The sequence below is a fragment of the Canis lupus genome, chromosome 3 (assembly GCF_048164855.1).
Source record: "Canis lupus baileyi chromosome 3, mCanLup2.hap1, whole genome shotgun sequence".
NCBI classification, from domain to species: domain Eukaryota; kingdom Metazoa; phylum Chordata; class Mammalia; order Carnivora; family Canidae; genus Canis; species Canis lupus.
Window position 1 is genome coordinate 49,068,075 of NC_132840.1, and position 22,954 is coordinate 49,091,028.

At 40.2% G+C, this 22,954-nt stretch overlaps 1 protein-coding gene and 1 non-coding gene across 9 annotated transcripts in view; one reads left to right on the forward strand and one right to left on the reverse strand.

Annotated features, from left to right (window-relative positions):
* Positions 1-22,954, forward strand: part of SPECC1 (sperm antigen with calponin homology and coiled-coil domains 1) — a 280,020-nt gene that overhangs the window by 230,286 nt on the left and 26,780 nt on the right. The window lies entirely within an intron of this gene.
* Positions 15,680-15,782, reverse strand: LOC140631375 (U6 spliceosomal RNA). Its single transcript, XR_012028998.1, has one exon. It is a non-coding gene; the product is annotated as a U6 spliceosomal RNA (small nuclear RNA).

The following is a 22,954-nucleotide window of genomic DNA, read 5'->3' on the forward strand; positions in this document are numbered from 1 at the left end:
AATGATATATTGTTATATTGTATATAAACAGTGATGTAGGGGTGCCTGGGTGGCTCAGTGAGTTAAGCATCTACCTTCAGCTCAGATCATGATCCCAGAGCCCTGGGATCGAGCCCCCACATCAGGCTCCCTCCTCAGCAACTCCCTCTCCCTGCTCCCTCTTCTCCTTCTCCCCCTGCTTGTGCTCTCTCTCTCTTTCTCACTCTTTCTGTCAAATAAATCAAATGAAATCTTTAAAAAAAAAAATGACATAATTCCTACTCTATTGCTCAGTTCTCCTCTCTAAAAGTATCATTTTTTAAAAAGATTTATTTATTTATTTATTCACGAGAGACACAGAGAGAGAGAGAGAGGCAGAGACACAGGCAGAGGGAGAAGCAGTTTCCATGCCAGGAGCCTGATGCAGGACTTGATCCCGGGACTTCAGGATCTCACCCTGGGCCAAAGGCAGGCGCCAAACCGCTGAGCCACCCAGGGATCCCCTAAAAGTATCATTTTTAATAACAGTTTTATATTTTTCTTTAAATCAAGGTTTCTCAGTCTTGTCACTGTTGATGTTTTAGGCCAGACAATCCTTTGGCATGGGGGCTGTCTTGTACATTGTAGGATTTTAGCTGTATCGTTGGCCTTCACCCACTAAATGCCATTGCACTCTCCTGGTTGAGACAATCAAAAATGTCTCCAGACATTGACAGATGTCCTCCACCAGGGTAAAGAGGGGAAGGATTGCTCCTGGTTGAGAACCACTGCCTTGAATATACAAATACATGTCTCGAAACTTTACAAGAATAGAATCATGCATTGATATGCAATGAGTGTTTCCAGTTGATAATATTGTGTTCATCCTTCTGTGAATACATGTACAGCTATTTTATTGTTTGTAGCTCCTGCATGGATTTTCACTGTAGGCATAAGCAATACTTTATCTAGTGGCCTAATTTTTTTAAGATTTTATTTGAGAGAGAGCACAAGCAAGGGAGCATCAGAGGTAAGGGAGAAGCAGACTCCTCGCTGAGTAGAAAGCCTAACACAGGGCTCTATCCCAGGACCCTGGAATCATGACCCTGAGCCTAAGGCAGACTCCCAACCAATTCAGCCATACAGGTGCCCCACTAGTGGTACTGATGGACCTTACAGGTACTTGCAACTTTCTGAGTTTCTCAGGGCTCTTTGTTATAGACCACTGAATCTATTCCAGTTGTTTTAAACAGAAAGGATTTATTCAATAAGGTTAGACCTCTCAAAGAATTGTTAGGAGGTTTGTTTTTTTTTTTTCAAGATTTTATTTATTTATTCAAGAGAGACACAGACAGAGAGGCAGAGACACAGGCAGAGGGAGAAGCAGGCTCCCCACAGGGAACCTGATGCGGGACTTGATTCCAGGACCCTGGGATCACAACCTGAGCCAAAGGCAGACGCTCAACCGCTGAGCCACCCAGATGCCCCTGAATTGTTAGGAGTATTAAAGAAATATACTTGGGATGCCTGGGTGGCTCAGCGGTTGAGCATCTGCCTTCGGCTCAGGGCCTGATCCCAGGATTTGGGATCAAGTCCTGTATCAGGCTCCCTGCGAGGAGCCTCCTTCTCCCTCTGCCTGTGTCTCTGCCTCTCTCTCTCTATGTCTCTCATGAATAAATAAATCTCTTTTAAAAAATGAAGAAATATATACTAGATGGGGTGCCTGGATGGCTTCATCAGTTAAGTGTCCAACTCTGATCTCATGGGTTCTGAGATTGGCCCTGCATCAGGCTCCATGTTCAGTGGGGAGTCTGCTAGAGATTCTCTCTCTCTCTCTCTCTCTCTCTCTCTCTCCCCCCCCCCCCTCCTCTATCCCTTCCTCTGCTCACTCCCTGTCTAAAATAATAAGTAAATAAATCTTGGGCAGCCTGGGTGGCTCAGCGGTTTGGTGCTGCCTTCGGCCCAGGGCGTGATCCTGGAGACCCGGGATCGAGTCCGACGTCGGGCTCCCTGCATAGGACCTGCTTCTCCCTCTGCCTGTGTCTCTGCCTCCCTCTCTCTCTCTCTCTGTGTCTCTCATGAGTAAATTAATAAAATTTAAAATAAATAAATAAATCTTTAAAGAGAGTGAGAGAAACCTATGTTAGGCTGGAATTCTAGGGATAATGGCCAGAGTCTTCATATCAGAACTGGCCCACTAAGGAGGTGGCCTTGGTGGTCAGGAAGATGCAAAATTGGGAACCTGCTACCAGAATTGTTGGCTCCACTCCTGTTAAAAAAAAAGCACCTCTCCTGTAGTCTGGACTAGCCAAGTGGATGTCCCAACTTTGCCTCTTTCTCCAGGTGACTCAGTTCTGAGTCCATTTTGTGCAAGTGCCTGTGATTGACAGAACCTAAATCACATCCTGGTTCTGAATGCTAGCTGCAGGGATGTCTTGCAAATGCACCTTTCCACTTTCTAGCTCTTAGAGTGGGTTAGAAAATTGTTGATTAAAGCAATCTATAACACCTATCATATCACCCACTCTTACAAATAGTACCATGAGGGCATCAGCAAAGTGGGGGAGTAAGTAAATCTAAGACTCCTTCCCTCCACAAAAGCAACATATAAGGTGGCAAAAACTGTCAGAACCAGCCTTTTCATAACACTGGAATCTAGTCAAAAACTTGGAACAAGCAGGGAAACACACAACGAAGGGAGGAAGAAGCTATAGTTTCCATACAAGAGCTCTGCCATTTTGACCCCACACCCTATACCATCCTCTGTTTCCCAGCTCAGCGATAGCCTTACAGATGGTGACCAGCATTCCTTGTGCGCTTGCTAGTACCACAGACCTTGTTCTCAGGGACCTGTGGTGATGTATTTTGACCTGTCTGATGGTTCCCTAAAGGATATATATAGTATACATATATTTATATGGCTCAAGGGCTTGCCTTTGTTTTGCTGGCATAGGAGTTTTCCCTGGGCTTCTCAGGCAGCATTTCTCAAGAACACTTAAAAGCACAAGTATTGACTGGGTGTCTGCCTTAGGCTTAGGTCATGATCCCAGGGTCCTGGGATCGAGTCTCACATTGAGCTCCCTGCTAAGTGTAGAATCTGCTTGTCATCTCTTCCTCTGCCCGCCCCCCCCATACTTGCTTTCTCTCTCTCTCTCTCTCTCTCTCTCTCTCTCAAATAGATAAAGTCTTTTTAAAAATAATAATACTCAAAATGTCAACTTTAAACAGAAAATTGCAGGTAGGCAGAGAAACAAGAAAGTTTGGCCCATTCATAAGAAAAAAAAATAGGAACTGTCCCTGAGGCAGCCCAGACACTGGACCTACTTGAAGCCTTCTGCCATAAATGTGCCCAGAATGTTCAAAGTGAGAATATCAACACAGAGATGCAAAGTGTGAAAAAGGAACCAATGAGAAATTCTGGAGCCCAGAAGTATTATAATCGAAATGAAGAATATGACAAGTCATGTCACAGATGTGAAGAAATCGCAAGCCTCCTACACTGCTGGTGGGAATGTCGAGTGATTGTAGCCTCTGTGGAATAGTTTGGCATCCCTAGTAAGTCAAACATAGATTCACCATATGAAGTACCAATTCCACTCCTGCGTATATACAAAAAAGAATCAAAAATAAGTGTTGAAACATGAATGTTTACAGCAGCACCATCCAATAGCCAAAAGGTGGGAAGAGCTGGAATGTGTAACTACTGGGTGGATGAATGGATAAAGAAAATGTGTCTATCCATACAGTGGACTATTATCCGGCTGAAAAGTCGAATGAAGTACAACACACATGTACCTTAAAAACATTATATTAAGTGAAAGAAGGCAAATGGAAAATGTCACATCTTCTGTGATTCCATTTATACAAAACACAGAAACTGAAAAGATTTGTGTTCGTCAGGGGCTGAGGGTCAGAGGGTATAGGGAGTGGCTACTTAGCAGGTACAGGGTTTCCTGTTAGTGTGATGAAAATGTCTGGAACTGGAGTAGCAACAGTTGTAAAACATGGTGAATGTACTAGAAGCCACTAAGTTGTACGCTTCATAGTAGTTTCAGGGGTGACCTTTGTGTTACATGAATTTTACCTCAATAAAATAAAAGTAGTGTCATGGTGATGAATATCATTTAGCACACCTTTTCTAGATTTGCATTAGATTTTTGTAAAATAAATTCCTGGGAAGTAAAATTCTTTAATGAAAGGGTACGTTACACTTTGGATTTTGATATACATTATCAAATTGCTCTCCTGCATGGTAATTCAAGCTTATAATCCTTTACCAATGTCCATGAGTGCCTGTTTCCTCTTGCCTTCTCCTCTATTGGATATGGATACTCATCTTTCCCTATCCAAGAGGAGAAATGGCATCCCTTATAAATCGTTCATTACAGGTGCAAGTTGAGCACCTTTCATTAGTTTGTTAGCCATTCATGTATTTCTTCTGTGAAATACTAGTACACTTGCTTTGCTTGCTTTTCTATTCACGTGTTTATTGTTTTTCCTCAAAATATATAAGAGCTCTTTTTGTTTTATTTCAATCAGAGTTTATATGTGCCCATAATGGAAGATATAAGTCTCAGCCTGCTTGGGCTGCTGTAATACCACAAACTTGAAGGACCTAAACAACAAACATTGATTTTGCATGGCTCTGGAAGTTGTGAGGGAGAGGGTGCTCCCTGAGCTCTTACTAAAAGGACACTAATCTCCTCTTAAGCAGGATCCACGCCCAGTGTGAAGCCCCAGTGAAGGGCTTGATCTCATGACCCTGACATCACAACCTGAGCTGAAATCAAGAGTCAGACGTTTAACTGACTGAGCCACCCAGGTGCCCCTCACCTTTTTTGATATTCTGTGTCCTGGGCCCTATTCCTTTTTTCCTTTTCTTTCCCCTGTTTTGGTTCCTCCAGTATCTTTCTGAGCAAGGGTTTATGGATGATAAAATTTTATGACCTTGCAAAAGAAAATGTATGACCTTGTATCTTTATTTTACTCTGACACATGGTAGTTTAATTGGGCATAAAAATTTAGGTCATAGGGACACCTGGGTGGCTCTGCAGTTGAGCATCTGCCTTCAGCTCAGGGTGTGATCCCGGAGTCCCAGGATCAAGTCCCACATTGGGCTCCTTGCATAGAGCCTGCTTCTCCCTCGGCCTGTGTCTCTGCCTCTCTCTCTTTGTCTCTCATGAATAAATAAATCTTTTTAAAAAATTTTAGGTCATAAAATTTTGTTCATAATTTTGTGGGCATTGCTCCATTGTCTTCTAGTTTCCAGTGTTGCAGTGAGAACAAATAATTCTAATTCTTCGTGTGTGTGATCTTTTTTTTTTTTCCTCCTCTCCAGAAACTTGTAGGAGGAGCTTCTGGTTGTCCTCAACTTTCTAACATTTTAGGGTGATATACCTTAGTGTGGATCCTTCTTTTTTTTTTCCTATCACGTTGGGTACTCCTTATACTCTTTCAGTAAGATAATTCATGTACTTATTTTCTTGAATTATTTTTTTGCTAATTTCTTCCTTTCTGTTTTCTTTTTCTGGTATTCCTCCTGGCCTGGTCTCCTAATTATCTCTTTTCACTTTTCTTCCATTTCTTTGTTTCACAGTTTACTGAGAGACTTCCTTGATATTCTAAAATCTCTTAAATGTTTCTATCATAATTTTTCACATCATTCAGCCTTTAAAATCTCTAACTGTAAAAATAAATAAATAAATAAAATAAAATAAAATCTCTAACTGTGGTAAAATATATATAAATTAAAATTTACCATCTTGGGATGCCTGGGTGGCTCAGCAGTTGAGTGTCTGCTTCCAACTCGGGATGTGGTCCCGGGATCTGGGATTGAGTCCATAGGGCTCCCTGTGGGGAGCCTGTTTCTCCCTCTGCCTATGTCTCTGCCTCTCTGTCTTTCTCATGAATAAATAAATCTTTTTTAAAAATTTACCATCTTGGGAACCCTGGGTGGCGCAGCGGTTTAGCGCCTGCCTTTGGCCCAGGGCGCGATCCTGGAGACCCGGGATCGAATCCCACGTCGGGCTCCCCGTGCATGGAGCCTGTTTCTCCCTCTGCCTATGTCTCTGCCTCTCTCTCTCTCTCTCTGTGACTATCATAAATAAATAAAAATTTAAAAAAATAAAATAAAAATTTACCATCTTAACCATTTTTAAGTGTCCAGTTCAGTATTACATATATTCACAGTGTTACACAGTCAATCTCAAATCTTCCTAACTGAAACTGTATACGTTAAACTGTAACTCCCCATCCCCTTGCCCCCAGCACTGGCAGCCACCCTTCTTTCTATCTCTATGGTTTTGATGGCTCTTGTACCTCATATAAGTGGAAAAATGACTTTTCACTCGGAAGAATGTCCTCAATGTTCATCCATGTGGTAGGTAGCATGTGTCAGGAATCTCCTTCGTTTCTTTTTGGGTTTTTTTTTTTTTTTTAAGATTTTTTTATCTATTCATGAGAGACACAGAAAGAGAGGCAGAGACACAGGCAGAGGGAGGAGAAGCAGGCTCCACACAAGGAGCCCAATGCAGGATTCGATCTTAGGAATCTGGGATCATGCCCTGGGCCGAAGGCAGGCACTCAACTGCTAAGCCACACAGGTGTCCCAATCTCCTTCGTTTCTAAGGCTGAATAATATTCCATTGTATCTATCCACTATCATATATGTACAGCTGAGGAATTCTTTTTCAGACCCTGAATTTTTTATAGCATTTCTGGTTTTGTTTTGCAGATGGGATATCTTCTACTAATCTTGCCCAGAACAATAGCTTGCTTTTATCCCCAGATCTTCTCTCTGCCTAAATTCTTTCTTCCAGATTTCCTTTGTTTTGTTCTATTGCTTAATCTCTGTGTGCTAGAGACTTTATCAGAAAAATAGTGGCCCTTGACTATTGCTCTCATATAAGTCTGGGACTCTACAAAGCTGATTGGCTGCTCCTGGCTTCTGTGTGAGTCTTATAAGTGTGGTCCTCACTGTAGAGTACTATACCTGTGCCATGTCCTTGATGGACTCTTGGTGTCTTGTGTCTTCAGGTCTGCCCTGTTGAGCTGGTCAAATTCCCCAGAGAAGGACCTTCCAGTCTCCTGGCTGAGGACACCAGCCTGGCAGTCAGGTTTTAAGGGAGCAGACCAGAGAAGAACACAGGGGGTAGGAGGGTCTATTAACTATCTGGGTACCCTGCAAAGTCCTCTTGATTCCCCTCTTTTCAGGGCATCACTGTTGCCTCACTATGAAATGTCATTTTTGTATTTTTCTATTAACCTTAAAAATAAAATAGTCATTTTACCAGCAAAAATGGGTTTATTCAGAAATAATATAGAATTGCAATTTGGACAAGCAAGCTATGGCAAAACCACAGACAAGTAAAAAAAAAAAAAAGAAAGAAAAAAAAAACAAGAGAAGAACATTATTTTATGGAGAAAAAGGGAGAAGTTGGGAGGAGTTATTTTGAATAAAAGTCTATTGGAGAAAAAGCAAGAGTTCAGGGTGACCATAGTTTCCTTCTCATTGGCTGCGTTGCAGGGAGAGTCAGTGTTTTGTAGGAGATGCTGTTTCCATCTTTCCCTGCTGGGGCCTGTAATGGGTGATTCTTGGCGGTTGAGGATTCTTCTGTTGTCTGTAATTGACAACTTTTCCTACAACTGATACTGAGTGGTATATTAATTTTAATATATAAATTTTATTATTTATTAATTTTCACAACTGTTTGCTGATAAATGCTCTCTTAACTAAAGGAAGCTTGCTTCTGTTTTGACTTTACTGAGAATTTGAAAATTTGTTTTTAAATCCAGAAATAAATAAGAATTGTGCTCAATACCCACCCTGTCTAGAGACCCCATATTCCTCCCCAGGCTACAGTTGACTCAAATGACCTTGCAGACAGATTTCCAAACTAGTCCTGTTTTTAACCACCTTCATTCTTACTTCCCAAAGTGCCTCACACCACCCATTTCCTGAGCCTCTGGGAAATTTGCACTAAAATCAGGTTGGATCTTTGCTCATCCCCACTGCTGGCTTGGGATTTAGTTTTGTTAGGTCTGTTATGTTAGTTACTTCTGGTCTATCTGCATTTCAGATGCCAGAATTTTGTTTCCTTTCCTCTTTCCTTTTTTGCTTGTCAGTTAACACCTGGGCGGGGGGGAGCAATCTCTTTTTTTCTATGGTCTTAGTGAGGCTTCAAGAGGGAATGAAAGTAAGTCCATGTGTTCAATCTGCTTTACTTACCTACAAGTCTCAGAGCTCTTTATACATTAAAATATTAGCCTTATCTATCACAGGGGCTCTAGATCATCTTTTTAAAATATTTAATCTTCTTTTGCATTTATGTTTATTTTACTATGTAGAACTATAACTTTTTTCTTTAGGTGAATGGCCATTTGTTTTACCATCATTTATTTAGAAGTCTCTGTTTGAGTACCCTGGTAGACACAGGCATAAACAGGAATTTAGTAGGTGTCTGATGTTCTGGTCTTCCACTGACTCATGGTCTGGTTCTCTGCCACACACTACTCCTGTGCAGAAAAATGAGAAAGTTCCGTCCAATATGCTGTACCACAGGAGGAGCTTCTGTTAGCTGTCATCGTGACAAATTACAAGTTTTCCATCTCAATGTTTTTCATTAATTGCTTTTATTTGCTGATTTTCTAGAGTTGTTGAGGCAGACTATTGCAAATAATTATTTTTTCCCCTTCTTTCTGATGTTTATACCTCTTGTACTTTTTTAAATTGCATTCATGAAAGTCCAGAAAATGTTGAACACTACTGTTGATGTTGGATATTCTTGTCTTGTTTTCCATTCACAGTTCACAGTAGCATCACACCTTTAAATATATTTTTGTGTTGTTTTCTAGTAAATACTCTCTCAGCTAAAGGAAGCTTATTTACTGAGATTTTTTTTTTGATCTGGAAATAGGTAAGAATTGTATCAAATTCCTTTTTGACATTTGTTGAACAATGCATAAGGGGTTTTCTCTTTCAACCCACTTATGTAATTAACATAAATATATTATATTGTGTAACAGATTTTTTCATAGGGATACATTCTTATATTCCTGGGTTAGAAATCCCAATTTAGTCACAGGACATGATGTATATATAATCCGGTATATTACTCTTGGGGGAAAATTGCTACTTAATTATGGTCATTCTTTAATATGAAGCATATTTTTATACTCTGTTAGTTATAAAGGGACATTTGGCTTGTTATTGTTACATGGCTTAGGTATAAATGAATTTTTGTATTAATATGACCTGGTTTTTTGTTAAGATGTCAGCAAGCACTGAAACCCTGTATCATTTGTACACAATCCAAATGCAATTAGGTATTTTTCTGCCTTCTCCAGTAGGGTTGGTGACAATTTTTAGCCAGAAGGAACATATTATACTCTGGGATATAGGACAGATCTACAAGACTCTGACGCTCCTTCTAACAAATGAGAACCCAAAGTGTTCTGAAATTTTGTTGGGTTGAAGTTGGGAAACCCCTCATTTAGAAGTTGCAATTCTCATGTTCCCCAGAAGTGGAGGCTTAAATTTTTCTTAGAACTGAATGTTCTTTTCCTTTGATCAAACTCCTCTGCACAGACCTTTTAGTTGCATGTAAAGCAGGCCCCTCCATTTGTTCTCAAGGGAACCTTGTGAATGGCCCAGAGCTGCCGTCTGTGGGCGGTGGAGGGTGTCCTTCACTATGTGGCCAGTTGATTTGTGGAATTCAGAGTGAGGTGTATTAAAATCTCTTACTCTGATTGTAGTTTTTGTCAAAATCTTTGGTTTCTAAGTTTTTACATAAGATATTTTGATACCAGACTTAAGGGTTCATAACTCTTATATCTTCTTAATATGTTTACCTTTTACTTCAGTTAAACCTTCTGACCTGGAAGTTTTCCTTTTTTTTTTTTTTTTTTTTTTGAAGTTTTCCTTTTTTATGCTAATATCCTCTTCCCCTTTCTGCTTAACTTCTATTTGCATGGTATATTTTTATAATTCCTTTGTTCTTCATCTTTCTTATTCACACACTTTAAGTATATTTCTTACAGTTTAGCTTTATCTATAATCCAAAAATTCCTCTAATAGAGAAATTTAGCCCTTTCACATTTTCTTGTGGCTTATTAGTGTGTATTTACTCTTATTCTTGTTATCTTCTTTTTAGGATGCTTTTCTTACTAGATTTCTTTTTCCTGATTTCCAGTCACCTAACCATGAACATTGTAAGGCCTGTGGATTGAGAAAGATGAGATGATAAGAAAGATGAGAAAGGCCTAAGAATCTTAGTAGCATATCCTGATAATTATGTGAAAACTAAAGCTAAAATCAGTTCTATTCAAATTTGAGTAGAATAAACAGACTTTTTCCCCTCAAAATCAAAGCTTTCCGATGCAGGGCTAGAAAAGCCAGTTGAATTAATGAGGAATGGGCCAGTGAGCCCCAGTGGGGTTGGACATCAGAGAAAGGGCCCAGCTGCCTTTGCCCCGCACACTTTCTGAGTAACCCCAAGGAGGGGCCAGGCAGACAGGTCACTAGCCCTGTGAACCATCCAGAGCCAGTGCTGTGCCCAGATTTAAAGACCCAGGTAGACCAGCGGGGAGGATAGGCCAGACAGCACCCTGGAAGGGTTCTGGTGATAAAGCGGAGGTGAAGACAGAAGGGTCAGACATGTCCCTGCCTGACAGTGTCAGACTTCTGGTCACACAAGCACCAGCTGGGGCTGAGTCCTTCTGCAAGACAGGGTGCAGAGCCCCCAAGGCATCAAAGTTCCACCAGGCACAAAACAGTGGCAGCATCACAGCCCAGCAGAACTACCAAACAGTGATTTTAAAGGAACCACAGGAAACTTTTCACTCAAATTGGGGAAGTTACCTAACAGCTTGCTAAGTGGAACAGGATATTCTTGAAAGTAGTCTTAATTACATGGGAGGATTCATCGTTGTTGAATGAAATCCACTTAGCTGCTTTTATCGGTGTTTGTGGGCAGATGGGCAGGGATCTATCCCTTCTGCTCTGTTGTCATTCCTGTCATCCTTGATCTCTTTTTTTCTTTTTATTGTGGTAAAATAGACAGAATGTGAAATTCACCATTTTAACCATTTTTAAGCATATAGCTCCATGGCGTTAGCACACTCGTGTCGTTGTGCTGCTATTAACATCATACACCCACAGAACTTTTTCATCTTCCCAGTGGAATCCCTGTCTACGAACCAATTCCCCAGCCCCTCATAAGCTCCGTTCTACTTCCTACCTCCATGCATTTGGCTCCTAGAGGTGCCTCACAGAGGTGGAATTATCCAGCATTCGTTCTTTCGGGTCAGGTTTATTTCTCCTTACATAATGTCCTCAAGCTTCATCCTTGTTGTAGCATATGACATCCATCCATCTTCCTCCTGGATGAATTTACAGGAGGGACGCTGCTGCCATGCTTCTGACAAGCTTCTGCTACGCTTCCTCTGGGGGGACCCTTGCCACCATGTCTTGAAAGCCTTTCAGGTCTCCATCGATGACAGAATTAGACTCGTATCTGTAGCTTGTGTGGGAGGTCAGCCTTTTCTGTATACCTGTTTTGTTTCTTCTCCCTTTTCTCAGAAGTATGGAATGTAGTCCACACCCCAATCCCCCATATCACCAGCACCTACCGGAAACAGAGAAAGTCAGTCTTCCTTGTCACTAAGGAAAAGGAAAATATTTTGGTCACCAAGAATTTGGGCTCTAGAGCTCTGTAAGTCAGAAAAGTCTGTTGAAGAACTAGAGGTGGACGGTAACAGCCTGGGGGAGGGTTCAACTAGAGGCTGGACATGGAGTAGAGGCTTGGAGGGAGAGCAGAGATCCACAGGCCCCTAAGGGAGTGGCCACTGCTCAGAGGCCTGGCTGCAAGTGTACAGGACAGCCCCAAAACCCAAATGTAGGGCTCAGCTCAGCAACTCTGCAGGCTGAGAGACCCACATCCTGCCTGTTCCAACCTGCTGAATTCCTTTCTGTTTTTTAAAGATTTTACTTGAGAGAGAGAGAGAGGGCGTGGCACACACACAAGTCGGGGGATGGGCAGAGGGACAAGCAGACTCCCTGCTGAGCAGGGAACCTGCCTTGGAGCTCCATCCTAGGACCTTGAGATCATGACCTGAGCCAAAGTCAGACACTTAACCAACTGAGCCACCCAGGCACCCCAACCTGCTGAATGCCTACAAAATGCAGAAGATGAGGTGGGCTCTTAGAAACAGCATCAGATTCCAGTTAAGGGCTCTTGATTTGAGTTAGCTGAGTCTTCTGGTTTTACAGGATCATTTGAGGGAAACATCTGCGTTCAAACATTGCCAGTGCACACATTTTTTATATGTATAGAATGTTAGATGTCCTGCCAGCTTCAGGAAGTAAAAGCATGGTTTTCCAAATAAAATGTTGTAAGAACGTTTCCTCCTACTGTGGACTGAGGTTGATTTAAAGTGCCTTTGTCCTTTCCTCCCTGTGGATCCTTTGTCCTGCCAGAGGACCTCCATAGATCAAATATGCCAGCAACTGGTATTGTAGCCAACACCATCCAATACCAAAAGCCATTATCTTGCCATCATTAAGAGAGACGAGGCCTTAATGTCTGCTGCTGTTCCCTCTCGATCCCCCAGGACAGCATATAAGTCTATTTAGATAATAACAGTCCCAAGTGAATCTGCACTGAGTATTTTTTTCTGTTCTCTTATTCATGAAATGTTCATCTGGGAAAAAGAAATAGTCTAGCTCCAGAAGCTTATGATTTTAGAGACTGAATTCAGTCTTTCTGGGAGTGAGAGGTTTAGCTAGGGTTGAAGATTGTCTCATATAAGTTAAACTTGGTCATGGAACAAAATTCCTTAGAACAAATTGCTCAGTTCTTACGTATTATTTTCTTAGTAGGCACATCCAAAAATACAGAAATGCTGTTTCCCCTTTTAAAAAAAAAAGTTTTCCTTACTAAAAATATTCTTATTTGGAGTGGTAGAGAGAGCATCGGGGTGGACGTTACTTTCTGAAACTTTGTGGACACTTTTATGAATGTGGAGGGAGGTTATCACATGTCACGACATGGGAGGAGTAAAAGGGAGAAGAACCTCTCTGAGGGCAGCTTGGCAGAATCTGTCATAATTTATTCCTTATGTGTACAGTATGACAACAAAAGACTGGAGGCGACTTAAAGAGACTGTGGTATCGGGGTGCCCGGGTGGCTCAGTGGTTGAGCATCCGCCTTCGGCTCAGGGCCTGATCCTAGAGACCTGGGATCGAGTCCCACATCAGGCTCCCTGCAAGGAGCCTGCTTCTCCTTCTGCCTGTGTCTCTGCCTCTCTGTGTGTCTCTCATGAATAAATAAAATCTTTAAAAAGAGAGAGAGAGCATCCATCCATATGATGGACTCCTCCTACAGAGAGAGTGGAGAGTTAATGGTAATGAAAATTGAGCTCTTTATTGAAGAGTCACCATATAGCTGACATTTTTATAAGGGCTTCCTATGTTATTTGTGCATTTACTCTTGACTGCAATCCTCTAGGGTATCTATTCCACAGCCATTTTAAGGATATAGAAACTAAGACACAAAAAAGTTTAGTAATTGCTCACAGTCATACGCTAGTACGTGACAGGGCTTCTGGCTTCAGAAGCCAATCTCTTGATCTCTACACTATCATTGTTTCTCCATGTGTAGTGAAAGAACCTCTCTAGATCTCAGTAAGCGGGAAGAAATCAGAGTACAGAACGTGCCAACATTTGCATAAAAAGAGGGGAATATATATGCACGTTTGTGTAAGTGCAGCACAGTGCTGTCCAGTAGAACTTTCTGCGATGGTGAGAATGTTCTAGAGCTGTACTGCCCAGAACATGAGCCACTAGCCACTTGTGGGGCTTGAGCACTTGAATGGTGGCTAATGTGACTGAGAAACTGAATGATAAGCTTTATTCAATTTTAACTAACTTAGCCACACGTGGCTAGTGGCTGTTGTATTGGATAGTGCAGGATAGGATATACATGGAAAGGTGCAAGGGAAGCTGGTAAGAGATCATTTAACCTTATAGTTTTCAAATTCTACCTTAGCAAAACCTTCTGCAGAAAACTTTAGTTGGAAGAGCAGGTCCCATAGCTGATCATTTCAAAACCACTGGTATAATCTAACAGGTTCGTTTGAAAGATGAGGAAACTGAAAGCCTGGGTGGCTCAGTCAGTTAAGGCCTGAGGTGGCTCAGACCTGCCTTTGTCTCAGGTCATGATCCTGGGGTTCTGGGATCAAGCCCCACGTTGGGCTTCCAGCTCCTGGGGAGCCTACTTCTCCCTGTCCCTCTCCCTCTGTGATCTCTCTCACTCTTACTCACTCTCTCTCAAATAAAATCTTTTTTAAAAAACAACAGTAGGAATAGGATCAAAAGAGGAGATAAGTTCCAAGGAACCCAACCCCCAAAGTGATTTCCTTGAGGAACAAAAGGTTGTTGGTTTCCATTCTCCCCTTTGCAACAGTTGTAAAAGAAGTAAATAAAGTAGGATGTTCTGAGTTCTGTATAGCTATGTAACTACCCCAAAACTTAGTGGATTACAGTGCAACAGTGTTCATTTTGTTCACATGTCTAGAGTTTAGGCCTGTCCCCTTTCTGTTCCACCATGTCTGAAGCCTCCATTGTCTAGAGGCTGGAATAGTTGTGGGCTGGCCAGTTTCTCTCCAGAAGACCTCTCTGCACTTGGCTGGCCTGGGCTTCAACACACCTCAGGAGCCTCAGAGAGAGTGTTCCAAGAGTACTTAGTAGAAGTTCAAAGCTTCTTATGACGTACCCTGCAAGTCCCAAGTGTCACTTCCTCCACATTCAAGCAAGTTATTAAGGCCAGCCCAGATTCAATAAGAGGAGAATTAGATTCCGCCTCTCAACTGGAAGATTTTAGAGAATCTGTAGCTGCCTTAGATCTGTCACATAAGGAAAAAAAATTAAGGTCTCTAGCAAGTTCTTAATTGCATCTTCCCTCCCTCATCTACAGCCAAGTCTTTAGTCTTCTTCGATATTTTTTGGGGAAAAAACACAAAACCAATTTTTTCAGATCTGTTTAGCCTAAAAACATAAGGGCTCATATTCATTACCTTGAAATTGACATTGGCCTATTTTGTCTGTAAGTGATGTAATTAATATTTTTAATAACATTGTTTTTCTCAATTATAAAAGTAATACATAGTCATTGTAGAAAAATTGGAAAACACAAAAAAGAAAATGAAGAGGGACACCTGGGTGGCTCAGCAGTTAAGCGTCTGCCTTTGGCTCGGGGTATGATCCTGGAGTCCCAGGATCGAGTCCCACATCGGGCTCCCTGCATGGAGCCTGCTTCTCCCTCTGCCTATGTCTCTGCCTCTCTTTCTCTCTCTCTCTCTCTCTCTCTCTGTCTCTGTCTCTCATGAATAAATAAAAGAAAAAAGAAAAACAAAATGAAGAATTAAGTTAAAATGTCATCTCACTTAAATTTGGTTTCCTGTTTGTGGCCTGTTGAGGTCTTTTTTGGATTTTGACTCTATCCATTTGTTATTCTCTGTCCCTTCTAGACTATCTCAAAGTCAGTGAAAATGGAGACAAGTATAGGACCGACATTTATGTAATTACTGAGAAACATCAAGTATTTAGAACAAATTGCGTAAAGCAGACCCATAGAAACCTAAAACATCAGCGTCTTCCCATGAGCTTCACAGGAATGCCTACAGATTAGAAAACTGAGTTTAGATTAGGGTTTTTTGTTTGTTTTTAATTATGGACTGCTTCATGAATTTGCATGTTATCCTTGCACAGGTACCATGCTAATCCTCTCTCGTTCCAATTTTGGTATATATGCAGCCAAAGCAAGCACTATAGATTATTTTTCATAAACATTTTTCAAAACCAGAACAAGTTTGCTTAGCTTAATTGATAGAAACTAGGATATTTCCAGTTCCCCATTCTGAACAATAATGGTGTGGCAAACATTCCTGTGGGTGTCTTTGGGGAAACGCATGACTATTTTCTCTAGAATAGATACCTACAGGGGATCCCTGGGTGGTGCAGCGGTTTGGCGCCTGCCTTTGGCCCAGGGCACGATCCTGGAGGCCCGGGATCGAGTTCCACGTCGGGCTCCCAGTGCATGGAGCCTGCCTCTCCCTCTGCCTGTGTCTCTGCCTCTCTCTCTCTCTCTCTGTGACTATCATAAATAAATTTTTTTTTAAATGTTTAGAATAGATACCTACATGTGAAATTACTTAGTCAAATCATATTTTTATTTTTTAAAAATATGTTTCTTGTTGCCTTCCTAAAAGCCAATGCCAGTTTATATTCCCATCAGCCAAAGTAAGAATACCCATTTTGGGGTGCCTGGGTGGCTCAGCCAGTTAAGCATCTGATTCTTGATTTCAGCTCAGGTTATGACCTCAGAGTTGTGAGATCGAGCCCAGCATTGGGCTCCCTGCTAGATGTGGAAGCTGCTTAATATTCTGTCTCTCCCTCTCCCCTACCCCTCTCTCATTCTCTCTCTCCTCTAAAAAAACCAGAAATGCCCATTTCCCAAATCTTCATTAACTGTGAATTAAAAATCTTTTTAACTTTTACCAATTTGATGAGTGAAAATAGTTTACTATTTTATTTTATTTTATTTTATTTTATTACTATTTTATTTTTTGATGAGACTCAAATGTTTCAAATGTTTCTGACCCTGTTTCCACTTCACTGCATTACTGATTCATTCCTCGGCCAATTTTTCCTTGACTTGTTATCTCATATGTATTATAAGAATATATTCCAGATATTAGTAGTTTGGTATATATATATAGATCCTTTAATTTTGTTATACAGAAACAATTTTATGTAATCCGTTTTCTCAATCCTTTTTTAAATGCTTTTTCTGTTTTGTGCCTTACATGGCTTTCTTTCCCTCAAGAGTATAAACCTATTTATTTAGATTCTAATAATGTCTAATTTTGGCTTTTAAATTTAGCTGTCTGGAGCTTATCTCTAGACGACTAATATCCAAGAGGAGGGAAACTCATGAGGAGACCCCCATGGTCAGCATTGGGAACAGTTCCTATGTCAGAGTGTAGAGAGCTGGAGTGGCAACTGAGCATGGAATCCCATGGAGCCTCATGAGGGAGGCAGCCATCAGTGGCAGCTGAGACAGCAGCATTCTAGAATATGGGGCATCAGAAAGGAAAAAGCTATGCAGAGAAGGGGCCTAGATAGTTTGTGTGCAAATCATCCTGTGTATGCAACCTCAGGCTATGCTGTCCGTGTGTGGGGCTGGACTACTGGAGGTTTACCAGATAGTCTGAGATGGGAACAGAGATATTATTATTTTGGAGGGGGAGGGGAACAGAGATATTAGAATTGAATGAATGTAGACATCTACCCAATCCAAGGAATGAACCCTAAACCCATGTGCGAGGAAGGAAGTGTAGGCTGCATTTGTTGAGATTTCACAAGAACCCACTTGCGTGTACATATGCTCTATACTGTGTTTCACCAAATCTTCAAAATAACCTTGGTTCTCCCAGGGCACTTTTCCTGTACATGCTGAACTCCAGTGAGAAATTAATTTTTCTTTCGTCCTCTATGATCTGTACACTGTTACACCCCTCCCCCTCCCAAAACTGAGTCTAATTTTACAGCTGTGACTATAAAGACATATCAAAAAAGAGTCTCAGAGAAGTCCCAGGAATGAGGATATTTAGGTCATGGTGTGCCCAAGACATCTAGTTCCTGTAGCTGTGAACAGACTGCATTTTCTTTTAAATATTTAAGTTAAATATTTAATTTTAATATTTAATTTAAATATCTTTTAAATATTATAGTTGTCATATAATATTATGTTAGTTTCAGATGCATGATTCAACATTTATTTTATATGTATTACTAAATGCTCACCATTTAAGTGTGTTACCATCTGTCACCATACAGTCATTGTAATATTATTGACTATATTCCCTATGCTGTACTTTTCATCCCTGTGATGTATTTATTTTATAACTGGAAGTTTTTACCTCTTTTTTTTTTTAAGATTTTATTTATTTGAGAGAGAGTGCAAGCACAAGTGAGGGGAGGGGCAGAGGGAGAGGGAGAAGCAAACTCCCCCTGAGCAGGGAGCCCGACTCAGGGCTCAATCCCTGAGGACCCTGAGATCATGACCTGAACTGAAGACAGATGCTTAACTGACTGAGCCACCCAGGTGCCCCAGAAAGTTGCACCTCTTGATCCTCTTTGCCTATTTTGCCCATCACCCCACCCCTTCCCCAGTGGCAACCACCAGCTTATTCTCTATATTTATGAGTCTGTTTCGGTTTCTTGTTTGTTTGTTCATACATTTGTTTTTTTATTCCACGTGTAAGTGAAATTATATGGTACATGTCTTTGTCTGACTTATTTCACTTAGCATACTAGGTTCTTATATGTCACAAACAGCAAGATTTCATTCTTTTTATGGCTGAGTAATGTGTGTGTGTGTGTGTGTGTGTGTGTGTGTGTGTGTGTGACATCTTCTTTACCCATTGGACATGTAGGTTGCTTCCATATCTTGGTTATTGTAAATAATACTGCAATAAGCATAGGAGTGCATACGTATTTGCAGATTAGTGTTTTTATTTTCTTTGGGTACATACCCAGAAGTGGAATTATTGGATCATATGGTATTTCTATTCTTAATTCTTTGAGGGACCTCCCCACTGTTTTGATTTTTTTTAAAGATTTTATTTATTCATGAGACACAGAGAGAGAGGCAGAGACACAGGCAGAGGGAGAAGCAGGCTCCTCACAGGGAATCCAATGTGAGACTCGATCCCCAGACCAGGATCACACCCTAAGCCAAAGGCAGACGCTCAACCACCAAGCCACCCAGGCACCCCCCACTGTTTTTTTCCCCCCACTGTTTTTTATAGTGGCTGCACCAATTTACATTCCCACCAACAGTGCATGAGCATTCCCTTTTCTCTGCATCCTTACCAATGTTTACTTCTTGTTCCTTTGATACTAGCCATTCTGACTGGTATGAGGGGATCGTCTCATTGGGTTTTGATATGCATTTCCCTGATGATGAGTGATGTTGAGCATCTTTTCATGTATCTGTCAGCTGTCTGTATGTTTTCATATCTTTTTGAGAAAAATGCCTATTCATATCCTCTGTCCATTTTTTATTTTATTTTATTTTTTTATTTGAGAGAGAGAAAGTGAGTAAGAAAATACAAATCAGGGAGAGAGGCAGAGAGAAAGGGAAAAGCAGTCTCCATCTCAGGACCCTGAGATCATGACTCAAACCAGAGGCAAACCCTTAACCCACTAAGCTACCCAGGTACCCCCTCTGCCCATTTTTTAATTGGATTGCTTGTTTTTACTTTGTTTTTTTGTTGTCGAGTTGTATGAGTTCTTTATATACTTTGGATGTTATCCCTTTATCATATACATTATTTGCAAATACCTTCTCCCATTCAGCAGGTTACCTTTTCATTTTGTTGATGGTTTCCTTCACTGTGCAAAAACTTTTTAGTTTGATGTAGTCCCAGTAGTTTATTTTTGCTTTTGTTGCCCTTGCCAAAGGAGACAGATCCAAAAAAAATATTGCTGAGTCTGATGTTGAAGAATTTACTGCCTATTTTCTTTTAGGAGTTTTATGGTTTTGAGTCTTTTATTTAGATCTTTAATCCACTTTGAGTTTATTGTTATGTGTGGTGTAAGCAAGCGATCCAGTTTCTTTTTTTTTTTTTTTTAAGATTTTATTTATTTATTCATGAGAGACACAGAGAGGGAGGGAGAGACAGACATAGGCAGAGGGAGAAGCAGGGTGTGGGGAGCCCAATGCGGGACTCGATCCCAGGACCCTGGGATCACGACCTGAGCCAAAGGCAGACACTCAGCCACTGAGCCACCCAGGTGCCCCCAGTTTCATTCTTTTGCATAAGGCTGTCCAGTTTTCTCAACACGATTTATTTAATTTTTTTTCATCATTGTATAGTCTCACCTCCTTTGTTGTAAAATAATTAAGCATAATGTGTGGGTTTATTTCTGGGCTCTTTATTCAGTTCCATTGATCTATGTCTATTTTTGTGGCAGTACCATACTGTTTTGACTGCTACAGCTTTGTAGTATATCTTGAAACTTGGGATTGTCATATCTCCAGATTTGCTCTTCCTTCTTAAGATTACTCTGGCTCTTCAGGGTCTCGTGTGTGGTTCCATACAAATTTTAGGATTATGTGTCCTAGCTCCGTGAAAAATACTATTGGTATGTTCATAGGGACTGCATTGTATCTGTAGATTGTTTTGGCAGGTATGAGCATTTTAACAATATCAATCCTTCCAATCTATGAGCATGATTTTCATTTCCTTTTATTTTCATCTTCAGTCACTTTTATCAATGTCTTACAGTTTTTAAGATATAGGTTTCTCAGTTCTTTGGTTAAATTTATTCCTAGATATTTTATTCATTTGATGCAATTATAAATAGGATTGTTTTCTTAATTTCTCTTTCTGCTAGTTCATTATTAGTATATAGAAATGCAACAGATTTCTGTATATTAATTCTGTATTCTGTAACTTTAAAGAATTCATAAATAAATAAAAATTTTAAAAAATAAATAAATAAACCCTAGGGATCCCTGGGTGGCGCAGCGGTTTAGCACCTGCCTTTGGCCCAGGGCGCGATCCTGGAGACCCAAGATCGAATCCCACGTCGGGCTCCCGGTGCATGGAGCCTGCTTCTCCCTCTGCCTCTGCCTATGTCTCTGCCTCTCTCTCTCTCTCTCTCTCTCTCTGTGACTATCATAAATAAATAAAAATTAAAAAAATAAAAAAAAATAAAGAATTCATTTATCAGTTCTAATAGTTTTTTGGTGGAGTCTTTCAGGTTTTCTATAAATAGCATCATGTCATCTGCAAATAGTGAGTTTTACTTCTTCCTTACCAATTTGGATGCCTTTTATTTCTTTCTCTTGTCTGATTGCTGTGGCTAGGACTTCTAGTACTCCTTTGAATAAAAGTGGTGAGAGTGGACATTCTGTTCCTGATCTTAGATGAAAAGAGTTCAGCTTTTTACCATTTAGTATAATTTTAGCTGTGGATTTGTCATATATGGCTTTTGTTATGTTGAGGTGTATTTCCTCTGAGCCCACTTTGTTGAGAGTTTTTTATTGTGAATGAATATTGAATTTTGTCAAATATTTTTCTGCATTTATTGAGATGATATGATTTTTACCCTGCAATTTTGTTAAGGTGATGCATCATATTGATTGTTTTGCAAATATTGACACTTCTTTGCATCCCTGGAATAAATCCCACTTGATTGTGGTGAATGATCCTTTTAAAGAGTGCTAAATTTGGTTTGGTAATATATTTTTTTAGCATTTATTTTTGAAGTATAGTTGACATGCAATGTTATATTAGTTTCAGGTGTACCACATAGTGATTCAGCAATTCTGCACATTATACAGTGCTCACCACAATAACTGTAGTTACCATCTGTCACCATACAATGTTATTGCAGTATTATTGACTATATTCCTTATACTGTACTTTACATTTCTGGCACTTCCTTATTTTATAATTGGAATTTTAAACCTCCTAATGCCCTTTACCAATTCTGCCCATCCCTTCACACTCTCCTCTGGCAACCACCAGTTCATTCTCTGTGTTTAGGAGTCTCTTTCTATTTCATTGTCATTTGTTGTGCTTTTTAGATTCCACATACATGTGAAATCATATGATATTTGTCTTTTTCTGGGTTTGCTAATATTTTGTTAAGGATTTTCACATCTATGTTTAGCAGGGATATTGGCTTATAATTTTCTTTTTTTATAGTATCTTCCTCTGGTTTGGGTATCAAGGTAATACAGATCTCATGAAATGAATTTGGAAGCATTCCTTCCTCTTCAAATTTTTGTCATAGTTTGGGAAGGATAGGTATAGGTATAGGTATTAACTCTTACTTAAATGTTTCATAGAATTTACTTGTGAAGCCATCCTGTCCTGACCTTTTGTTTGATGGTAGTTTTGTTTGTTTATTTGTTTGTTTGTTTTTTAACCAATCCAGTTTCATTACTAGTAGTCAATCTGTTCAGATTTTCTATTTCTTCCTGACTCCGTTTTGGAAAATGTTATGTTTCAAGGAATTTTTCTTTTAGATTGCCCATCTTGTGGGTACATAATTTTTCATAGTAGTTTCTTATGATTCTTTGTGTTTCTGTGGGATTGGTTGTAATTTCTCTTTCATTTCTGATTTTATTCCTCTCTTTCTTCTTGATGCATCTGGCTAAAGGTTTATCGATTTTGTTTATCTTTTCAAAGAACTAACTCTTAGTTCATTGATATTTTCTATTTTTCCAAGTCTTTATTTCCTCTCTGATGTTTATTTCTTTCCTTCCACTAACTTTGGGCTTTCTTTGTTCTTCTTTATCTAGTTTCTAATAGACATAAGATTATATTATTTATATAATATTGAAATTTTTCTTATTTCTTTTTTTTATATGATAGTCACACAGAGGAGAGAGAGAGAGAGAGAGAGAGAGGCAGAGACATAGGCAGAGGGAGAAGCAGGCTCCATGCACCGGGAGCCCGACGTGGGATTCGATCCCGGGTCTCCAGGATCGCGCCCTGGGCCAAAGGCAGGCGCTAAACCGCTGCGCCACCCAGGGATCCCGAAATTTTTCTTATTTCTTGAAATAGTCTCATATTGCTATAAACTTGCGTGTTGGAACTGCTTTTGCTGTATCCCAAAGATTTTGAACAAATGCAAATTTGTTTCCATTTGCATTTGTTTTCAGTATTTTTAAACTTTCTCTTTGATTTCTTCATTGCCCTGTTGGTGGTTTCTTAACTTTTCCTCATCTGTTTCATTTCTTTTCATTTCTTTTCTTTTCTTTTTTTTTTGTTTGTTTCATTCCTTTTCTTTTCTTTTTTTTCTGCTCAATTTGGATGATTTTTACTATTCTGTATCCAGATCATGAGCACCCTCCTGTTGTGACTAGGCCTCAACTGCTCTGGACGCACTGACCCAAGCACAGCTGGCCAAGAGGCC